Source organism: Lycium ferocissimum, chromosome 10 (genome assembly GCF_029784015.1).
Source record: "Lycium ferocissimum isolate CSIRO_LF1 chromosome 10, AGI_CSIRO_Lferr_CH_V1, whole genome shotgun sequence".
Lineage (NCBI taxonomy): Eukaryota > Viridiplantae > Streptophyta > Magnoliopsida > Solanales > Solanaceae > Lycium > Lycium ferocissimum.
The window spans coordinates 6,661,166-6,671,829 of record NC_081351.1 but is presented as its reverse complement, the minus strand read 5'-3'; positions in this window follow the sequence as shown (position 1 = coordinate 6,671,829).

Here is a 10,664-nt window from a genome sequence, read left to right as displayed (position 1 = left end):
TTTTGAAAATCATTTGGCACCTTATAATTGATCAAACAAATCATCGATTCTTGAAAGCGGATATTTATTCTTTATCGTCACTTTATTTATTTATTATAATCAATGCACATCAGTGAGGGAACCATATTTCTTTCTCACAAATAGGACGGGTGCTCCCTTCTGCGGCGATATTTGGGGCCTAATGAATCCCTTCTCAAGCAAATCTTTCAAATTTCCGTGCCTTTAGCTCTTTCAATTCCGCGAGAACCATTCGATAAGAGGATAGATGAGCTCAGTGTACGTAGCACATCGATAGCAAAATCAATCTCTCTTTCCGGAGGAAGGCCCAGAGTTCATGCGAAATACATCCGAAAATTCATTTTACTCTAGAAGGATTGAAAAGTCGGTGGCTTGGCTTCAGTGTTATGAACTCGGACTAGGTGATAAATATAGCCTTTCGCGATCATCTTCCTTACCTTAAGGTAGGAAATAAACCTACCTCTTGGAGACGCTGTATTACCTTTCCATTCGAGCACGGGTTCTCCTGGGAATTAGAATCGAACTATTTTCATTCTGCAATCGACTTTAGCATAACAAAAGGATAACCAATCCATGCCCATAATCACATCAAAATCTAACATTTCTAACTCCACAAATCAACTTTAGTCTGACGATCACATACCACAATCAAACAATTCTTGTATACTTGTCTAGCTATTACTGGATCACCAACAGGAGTAGATAACTCAAAGGGTTTAATTGGCTCAGGTTTCACCCTAATACGACTAGCAATATAAGGAGTAATATAAGACAACATAGAACCCTAATCAATCAATGCATATACGTCATGAGAGAATATGGATAGTATAACTGTACCCACATCCAGGGAGGACTCCAGATCCTGACATCCGGCTAAAGCATAAATACGGGGAGGTAGTGCCACATTGGCCCAGCTCCCTCCTCTGCCCCTACCATACTTGCTAGAATCTAGGGAGTCGCCCTATGGTGTTACAGAAATAGAAGAAGAACTGCTATCACATGGGCTGAACCCCCAACTCTCCGCTCGTGATGGACAATCTCGCATTATATGCCCAACACGACCACGAGCCTAGCAAGCATCGGAACCTCGGCGACAGCAGCCCAGAAATAATCTCTTGTGCGGCTATATCGCGGCACCGGTGGTCTCTCGGCGGCTGGGGTCACCTCAGGCGGGGGCACGAGACTGCGGAACTCGACCGGACCGAATAAATAGGACTATCAAATCTTTTGCTCACAAATCGAGGAGGTGCACTCGTTGTGGATTGGCCAAATATACGGAATCTGTGCCGTGACCCTGGCCCCTAATTCTGCGGCGGCCGGCGGATAAGCCTCTTTTATCCTCATCAATATCACGCTCCTTCCTACGTAGTGGTACATTCTTTGCTCTTCAAAATTTTGGGCATGAGCCTGAATACGGGAGATGTCCATCCCCTTCTGGAGTGAAGCTATCAAACAATCTTTGAACAAATGTGTGCTCACAGCCACTCACAAATTATCGCACTCTATCTCCCATGTCATCCACCATAGTCGGAGCATATCTAGCTAATGAATTAAAGTGAAGGCTATACTCCCGAGCACTCATATTCCCTTGCTTCAAATTCAAGAATTTATCAGCTCCGGCCCGATGAACCTCGGGTTGCAAATAGTGGCGGATAACAGCATCTACGAATTCTTGCCAAACTAGGGGAGGTGCATTTCCTTTTCCTGAAGATATCCAGTTATTATACCAAAGAACCGCCACATCCCGGAGTCTACAAGATGCCAACTCCACAAATTCAGTATCGAGGCATGGATAATTCTCAACGTTCTTAACATCTCATCAATAAAGCCTTGTGGGTCTTCATCCGACTTTGACCTAAAAAATTCTGGTGGATTTAAAATCATGAAATCACGGGCTCTAGCACTAGTTGTCACGACCCAAATCGGTGGGCCATGACTAGTGCCCGAGTTGGACACTCGTATACGAACCTGTTAGATATAATCAGACTGATGCTAAGGACAATGTGGAAATGCAGAAAGCATCTTTGTCGATTCATAATGCCTTATATCGAATGAACACATCTTTACGAGAACCCACGCCTAGCAAAACATAACAAATATGCAAGCCGACAAAGTACTTGTATACACGGGGATATCCAGACGAACTACATCGATATGGATGACCAAACCGTATATACACAACGCACATATGTCTACGAGACCTCTAAGAGTATAACAAAGCCTATGTCAAAGGACCTATACCAAAATGACTCAAGCTCGGAACAATAGAGCTCTCTGCGGTGACGAAGTCTAGGCCGGAGGATCACCAACCGGAGTGTACGTACCGGTGGGCATAACGCGACCCCGAAGAAAGGGGGTCGGCAGTCATAATGTGCGAGTATGTAAGGCGAAACTGAGTAACATACACATAGAGTCATGAAGAAAATGGAGAATCATAAACTAAATGAAATTTCGGAATACATTTGTATGTGCGACTATACGAACATGTACGTATGAATGCGTACGTGTGTCTTACTATGCGAACATATACGTATATCTCTTGTTTACTAAAAATGCCTGCGAGGGCGTATGATATGCAATGCATAGGTCATAGTGTCGAGGAACGTTCGGCTCGAACCTATCCCATACGAGGCCCCTTCGGGCATCATAATCATTATATAGGTCCCGCCGGGCATCATAATCATCATCACCGCATACCAGTCGATCGGTGGTAATACGTCTATAGCGACTCGCCCTTTTCCCATACCCCATACATATATATATATAATATACATAATATACGCATATATAACGCCTGCGGGTCACGGGTCAATATGCATGTATGCAAATGAATGTAATGCATAAACATAAACTAACCTTATCATGATACAATATAGGACCCGTGAAACGAAGGAATAATCATAATAGAAGGGTACGGGATCATCGAATATTTGAGATGCTCCTAATACTTCTAAGAGTAGAGAGTAATATGGAACTCGGTTACTCGTTGTTCGTTCGTATCATAGGATCGTGCCAAAATGAAAGAAAGGGAAAGCCTTAACATACAATTCGGCTTCCAATTATCTACTCTATTCATCCGAGCTCGCAAGTCTACATTTAAGAGGATTCACACAATCGTTAGACTCATCGTTATATGCTTGTCTTAGTCTTTCAAATAAATCCATTTATAATCTGTCGAAATTCGGGCAGTACCTCCCCTGTTTATGTGCCTAGCCCGAAATCACAATACCAATAAAATAACAACTACAACAGCACCAACATCAACAATATCATCATCAATACCAAAATATTCCATAAAACATCTCACGCGAAGTTTGTCCAATTTCTCAACCAACAACTTTATTATACAACCATTTCATCACTCTATCTTCGTAACTAACGAAAAGTAATATTAATAAGGAGATATTCATACCTTATTTTTGTTAAAACAGTGATATCTTCAATATCCACCTTGAATCCACCGCAAAACCATACTAGAATCACATCCATACGTTTATCCGAGCTTCGATTAATACTCCATCGCTTGAAAATTGCTTACTTTGTGATTCCCTCTCTCTTCAATTTTCTGGAAATTTCTAGCAAAATCTGATGAAAAAAATGGTTATTACCCTTTATATAAGGTCAAATTTGGGTCGGGTTCATTGTAGCATTTTACTGTAGCAGTACTGTAGCAGGTCGGTTACTGTAGTAGTACTGTAGCACGCGTTTCTGCTCTATTAGCTGAACTTGTAACGTCCATAATTTTCTACTCTAATGTCCTATCGACTAGCAGTTTGTTGCGTTAGAAACTAGACTCGACGAACTTCATTTTAGGCTTTTGTTTCACTTCAGAACACTTCATATGCTAAGATATATTTGTCCCTCAAGTTGGACCAAAATTTTCACATGAAACTTTACCCATCCTTTCTCCAAAGTCGTACTACTCCATTTCTTCCACTCATTTCCTTATAAAACCTTCTAGTATACCTTGTATAAACCCTTCACTCATTAAATGTACTTGATAATGCTTGCATATATTTCAAAGTGGTTTTACTTAACCGTAACTCAACGTACTTATGTTTCAAATTTGATTAGTGCTTCTTCGAAGATACGGGGTGTAACATTCTTCACCCCTTAAAAACATTCATCCTCGAATGTTGCAGTATTGCCAACCCATGACACAATCTTTGATTCGTTAGAACAATTATTTTTCCTTTAGGGTCCGATCACCATTTGCTTAAACTACAACTTGGATTAGTCTCTTCTCATTCTTTCTTAACTCTTTTATTGCCTTCAGTCATCTTCTTTCACTTCTTTGTCCTCATGTACATGATCGAAAATTAACTAGCATCTCGCTCTTGTTCTTTCTCCATTATGGTAGTCTTGACTTGTCATGCCATAACTATTCATCATCCTATAAGTATTCTCTTTTTCTCGCTCCTTGTTTCCTTGCTAGTGGGTAATTACCTTTCTCATATACGGCGCCCTTTTTGCGTTTACTCCTTCGATGCCATCTCGGGCTATCCTTTTTGTACCCGTTGATCTTAGATATACTACGTATCGATTTTTTTTGTAGTCCATTAGTCAGGCTCTCTAATCCTTAGATCCTTGTCGCCATCTCTTTTACCCTCACATTCCAAATGTTTACCCGAAGATAACTTTATCGCTAGTGAACCTAATGGTTATATTCCTTCCTAAGACCAGTTATATCATTATCCGAAATATGTATATACGTAATGTTTCTTTGCCATTTATTATCCTTCACAGTCCAGTTACACTTATGGCAAACTTATAATCCGAGTTCAACTAATTTCATAGCTCGCAACATCTTTGAGCTCTCGCTACAAATTTTCTTTACTTCCTTCCCTCATATCTATCAATACGATCCCAAAAGCATAGGACTACAACAATTCTTCTATTATGACTCTCTTGCAACGCAAGTGTACTTATCTTCGATTTCCTTGTATCGGCGATTGCCTCGTCAGTCGTTATTCCTTGTTGGCTTTCCGGTGTGGCCTTCTTACAATTGTAGTTAGGCATAGCTTCACGTTGACGGTTCATATAATTCCATATCATATGCTCTCATGTTTAGTATAATTAGTGGTCCATGAACTATTTTCTAATATCTGGTGAACTCTTTTATTTCCATTCATAAGAGCAGCGTCCTTTTTTTCCTTCAAAAATTTCCAAACTACGAATAGTTGTTCCTTTTATTACAATTGTCATTGTCATCCCAAGTGTCATTTGGGTTCGTCATCCTCTCTAACACCCTTTGTAAATTTAGCTTGGAGACCTTTCTTGCTCTTTTCATTACCCTTTAGGGCATGTCACTGCATACTTAAGTACGGCGCACTTTTTGCTCGATACGAGGGATTCAAATCATGGTCTAGAAATATTGTAGTTCATCTTGGCGTAAAGCATTCTCTTGAGTTATCTTCCATACTTTCTTCCTATGTGCGCCTCATGGTACACTTATTGTCAATTCATTTCTACTTCTTTCCGTTACCTTCCCGATATGCCAATACGCCTCAAACTCTGGTCCCGAGCTAATAAATCTCCTTTTCTGGATCTTGAAATGTCATAGTTCCTTTTAAGTCTAGTATGTTCTTCCCCCCTTATTAAGGAGGTCCTTATACGCCCAATCGCCCATAGCCTTCGAGTACCCGTCGTCTTCGATAATTATCTGCCGCCCTTCACGATCTTCTTAGGGCCAGGGTTCCATCATCGTATGGTCTAACTTATCTATCTTCTTTCTAGTTACAGTCTTGTATCCAATCGGAATACTTATAAGGGTTAGATCCAATTCTGATGCCTCCTTTTCCGTCTTTTCACACCTCTATTTTTTTATGACTAACGATTTTCTGGACCCGCAAGTTAATGGGGACATCAAGATTCATCACATCCTTTATGAAGTCTTCGCTTATACCTTACTCCTCGTTTTTCTTCCCGACTTTGCTTATAACATATCTTGAACTTCTTTCCTTGAGTTCTTCTTCCATTTATGTCTATATCATCATTTTTTTTTCAATATTTCCATAGCCTTCCATCCACTACTAGTCCTTTCGCCCGCTTAGCTCACTTGCTCATAATCCTTCTTAACTACGCGTTTGTGTTGCAGCTGTGCATCCAAGTTTTTCTTTTCGAGTGTTCTGCTACTTTTGCTCTTAGCATAGAATTCTTACAATTTACATCCTCTCTATCCTCGTTCATCGAACCTTTATCTATCTTTCTGATACTACGACCGGGAGGTCTTCCATTCACGTTCCTTATATTTCATTCATTTCCTCTATGATCGAATCTCTCGGTCTTCACATGAATTCTTATTCCATGTCATTAATTTTCTAATCAATTGTGTTGCTTCATCATCCTCGTTCTTTCCTCGATGAGTAATCGGTTTCCTACCGCCAACTCGTTAAAGTATCCTTCTTACTCCCATGGTTAAAGATTTCCAGTTACTTTACTCCTAAATGCTCTCCTCTTCCTTTGACCAACCCATTAGTGTACCTTTCCTACTTTCACCCTTAACTTTCCTTGGGTTTCTTCCTCCTCGAGCACCTTTCTTCTCTTGTTATTTGTAGTATCGGCTCTGAAGTTCGTGAAATATTCCTTTAAATGGGTAAATCCGTTCTATTCTTAAGTCGTCTTTTTGGAAAGCTTCTCCATGTCCGAGGCAACCGTGTTAATTTGACCACACACTTATCCCTTTATATGCCTTTCGAGGGCTGGAATCTCTTAACATCAGCGCAAGGCCTAACCATTCTTTCTCTTGCTTCATATTTCTCGTCGTGGTCACTATCCTTTTAGCCCCACTTATCGAAGCCTATTCTCTGACCCCACACATTCCTCTTTTGTTCCATAATGCCACACTTTATCCAATCCGCATGCCTACCTTCAATTTTTCTTTTACCCAAATAGTCCCGTGATTGCCCGTCGTCCCTCCTGGAGGCTTCACTCACTCATGTTTCTTACTTTTCACTTTTTCTGACATTTTGATCTCCGTACCTTCCATCTACTCACTTTCTTTCCTTTCCAGATGTCATTACATTAAAACTCTCCAAGCCTAACCTGTAGTAAAAATAGCATCAGCTTACCTTGTAGCATTTGTACCATATATTTTTTGTCACTTGAACTTCGTTATCCTGTTTGATTAATGCCTTCCATATACCGCAACGTTGGTTGCCGGGATACACATGGGATATCACATGCGTACGATATATATAATTACTACCATCTTTCTCTTCAAACTCACCCTCATTCTAATCTAGTCCGCCTCATCCTACGCGACCTCTTAAGGTGTCCAACCACTCCGCATACTCCAATCTCCCTTAGGCTACTCTAGCTTCTCATTTGCCTCTTATATCTAAATTTAGAGGGCTTTTTGTACACTTCCCAGGGGGTCACCCATCCTAGTATTTCTCTCACCCCAAAGACGCTTAACCTCGAAAACTCGATGAAATCCGGTGCGTTAATCTTTGGTATAATCGTATCCACCTCACCGCATGACCTTCACCACAAAATCTAAAGAAAGTTGAAGTCTTGACGATTCCAAAACGTTTTCGTAACGCATCTCCCTCCGAATTAGAAAGGGTCTCTTATTCTTCCGACTGCACAATTACTATTTTGGCCTTTTTAATTCTCGATATTCACCTTTCATCTGTATATATGACTACTTTCCATCCTAGATTTCCAGATTCTCAATGGTAGCGAACACACCTTGGTCGCCGTTACTTATAAATACTCGGTTATCGGCCTCTTTGGGTTTCCGCTCGCCACTATTAAATAATAATCTACAGCAAATGCACATACATAGAAAATTCCAATAAGGACTCATATACCTGTAGCCGATCGGTCTCTGGTCTGATCTAGTGGACTATAAGGTGAAGTGTACTCCTCGTCATCGTCTACCCACCATCCGCTCGTCTGGCCTTCACCATCTCTCTCATCTGAGTCTGAGGGATATAAATAATCGGGTAACTCTGGTTTACCGACGGCCGAGGATAGGGGCTAGAGTAATCCGTAACACTCACCGGGAGGGGCCGGTCGACGTAGTGCTCTACCATAGGAGCGGCCGTTGTACGGCCTCGGGAATATCCTCCCCGATGTCCCGGACGAATACTCGAACGGATCTGTGTCTAACCGTTGTCCTGCGGGGGGTCCTCCTCCCCCGGAGTCAAGAACTACGGAGGAATCATCGGCAGGGTCCTCCGGGGTCGATCTCCATGGAATAACTAAGGCTCGTCTGCTCGGTCTGGAGCACAGGGTCTGGATCAACTCGGGGAGCTTTCTTAGAACTCCCACAAGCTACCTTATAACCATCTTGAAATCCTTAGTCAAAATTATATATATATATATATATATATATATATAATCTAGTCCTAGTCCTTGGGGCCTCAAATTCACTAATTAACTCACTTTACGGTTCGCTCCTTACTTTCCTGGCTCCGTGAAGCCTTGATTTACATGCACTATTAATACAAATCATCCAATATCCTTTTCTTTGGTCACATACCGCACTCCTTTTATAAGTATCTGCAATTCTCATCTACTCGTATCTACTTGTTATAGCCCGTATATTGTACGTTTGGAAATTCCAAGGTCGTCGTGGAAAGTTAAAAGCGAGACCATTTTCAGAAATTATTTTAATGGACGAGTTGTTATAAATATTATTTATAACTATTATTAGTATGGAAATATTGGGAAAGGTTAAGGGCAAAAAGGAAAATTTGCAAATGGCATCATGGTAATTTTGCGGAAAGGCTAAGGGTAAAATGGGAATTTATGAGGTTCTAGAAAAATTCATGGAATGGCCATGTTGGCCGAAAATGTAGCATATGTAGGTGTATGCTCACATTTTTTTTATGAGGGCTAAAGTGTACATAGGAAGACAATTAAGTCTTCTTTGTTATTTCAAGAAATTTCTAGAAAAATGAAATGAAAATGATGACAAAAATTAAGTCATCTTTTCCATGGAAAATAAGAAAATTCTAAAAATAAAGAAAGGGGAAAAGAAAAGAAAAATCTAGAGAGGGGGCATGTGCCCCTCACATTCATGCAATATGTATATATATAAGAGAAGGGTGGTCATATTATAACAAGGAGAGAAAGAAAGCAGGAAAGAAAGAAAGAAGAAAAAAAAATGGAGGGGCCATTCGGCCATGCCTTGGCCGAATTGGTGCCATGAGGGAGAGAGCAAGAAAAATAATTTTCTCCTAATTTTCCTATCAATTTGAGGGTCCTCTACAACATGGTGCAAGTGTTGAAGCAAGTAGAAGGATGTTTGGTGTCATGCACCAACCCTACACCAAGTCATGCACCAACCTGGGAAGCATAGGCTATGACTCGACCGTGCTGCATCAAAACACAACCTATCCCAGTACCAGAGGCATCACAATAAACAACATACCCGTCTAATCCTTCCGGAAGATCTAAGACTGGAGCTGTGATTAATTTCTCCTTCAACGTCGAAAAGGCGCGCTCGCAGCATCGATCCCGAAATTTGTTGCTTTCTGAGTTAACTTCGTTAGTGGTGCCGCAATAGAAGCAAAATTCTCCACAAACCTTCTGTAATATCCGGCTAACCCCAGGAAGCTGCGTACCTCTGTCGGTGTGGTAGGCCTGGGCCAATTCCATGCGAACTTCAATCTTTTGTGTATCGACCCGAATACCGTCTGCTCCGACAACATGCCCCAAGAATGCCACGAGGTCAACCGAGAATTCACATTTAGAGAATTTAGCATATAATTTATCTTTGCCGAAGCGTGCCTAGGACTTCTTAAGTGATGCGAATGCTCCTCTGCCGATCGTGAATAGACCAAAATATCGTCAATAAACACAATAACAAACATATCAAGGAATGGCCGAAATACCCGATTCATTAAATCCATAAATACCGCGGGAGCATTTGTCAGCCCAAAGGACATCACTCTGAATTCATAATGTCCGTACCGGGTCCTGAAAGCAGTCTTCGGAATATCAGACTCTCGCACCCGTACCTGATGATAACCAGAGCGTAGATCTATCTTCGAGAAATGTTTAGCACCCTGCAACTGATCAAATAAATCATCAATCCGGGAGGGGATATTTATTTTTAATAGTCACCTTATTTAATTGCACCGTAGTCGATACACATTCGCGGCGAACCATCTTTCTTTCTTACAAATAATATCGGCGCTCCCCGGGCGATGTCTTGGTCCGATAAAGCCTTTGTCCAATAGATCTTTTATTTAACTCCTTGATTCTTTCAACTCTGCCGGTGCCATTCTGTACGGGGGAATAGATATGGGCTGCGTGTCTGGCAACAAATCTATTGTGAATTCTATCTCCCGTTCAGGGGGAAGACCTGGAAGTTCATCTGGAAATACATCGGGGAATTCATTGACAACCGGAACTGATTGGAGAGTAGGCGCCTCTGCTTTGGTATCGTGCACAAGGACCAAATGATAAATATAGCCTTTCTGGATCATCTTCCTGGCCTTAAGGTACGAAATAAACTTACCCTTTGGCGACGCTGTATTGCCTGCCCACTCTATGACTGGTTCTCCTGGAAACTGGAAACGAACTACCTTTTCGACGCGGTCAACATTAGCATAACGGAAGAAGCTAACCGGTCCCATACCCATAATGACATCAAATTCGGTCATATCTAATTCTACCGGATCGGCTTTGGT